This window comes from Sinocyclocheilus rhinocerous, unplaced genomic scaffold (genome assembly GCF_001515625.1).
Source record: "Sinocyclocheilus rhinocerous isolate Xijiao unplaced genomic scaffold, SAMN03320098_v1.1 scaffold828, whole genome shotgun sequence".
NCBI lineage: Eukaryota > Metazoa > Chordata > Actinopteri > Cypriniformes > Cyprinidae > Sinocyclocheilus > Sinocyclocheilus rhinocerous.
The window spans coordinates 593,570-594,260 of record NW_015634025.1 but is presented as its reverse complement, the minus strand read 5'-3'; the positions used below and the strand labels follow the sequence as shown (position 1 = coordinate 594,260).

Here is a 691-nt window from a genome sequence, read left to right as displayed (position 1 = left end):
TCACACTTCTCTAGTAAGTTTCGTCTGTGTGTGAAGACAGTAGCGCAAATCCGTGAATCAATGTTCCGAAGTGAAATAAACTTGAACGGAATAAAGTTGAATGGAATTGAATTGAATTAAAGTTGAATAAACTTCAACTTTACTGTTCAGTGCACTGATGTCAGACTCATTTTGGATAATAAAGTTTATTGTTAAATTGTTAAATGCCCTGCCTCCATTACGTATCTCTGTCACGTCATTATAAGTGTTTGATCACCACATTTGAGTGATCATTGCAAAAAATGTGTTTATGTATATATATTCTGTTTATGTATATATATATATATATATACTGTATTCTCTATATAGTACCAGTCAAATGTGTGGACACACGAATGGAAAAGTGTCCAAACTTTTGACTATACTGTACTATAATATACACAAAGAATATCGGCCGATATATCGATATCGGCTTTTTTTACTCCCTAATATCAGTATCGGTATCGGCCCAAAAAAACCCATATCGGTCGGGCTCTAATAAACATGTTCACAAAACTCCTTTGAAGAGTCCGACACACACACACACACACACACACACACGTTGACCTTTGACCCTTTGAAGTGCTTCTTCAGAGTCAGCTGCTGCTGCGCCTGATAAACCTGATGAACTGCTGCCGCCAGCATTCACTCTCTCTCTCTCTCTCTCTCTCTC

The 691-nt window shown here is 37.5% G+C and overlaps 1 protein-coding gene across 1 annotated transcript in view; it reads left to right on the top strand.

Annotated features, from left to right (window-relative positions):
- Positions 1 to 691, top strand: part of vps13b (vacuolar protein sorting 13 homolog B) — a 109,977-nt gene that overhangs the window by 13,814 nt on the left and 95,472 nt on the right. The gene's annotated exons all lie outside the window — the stretch shown is intronic.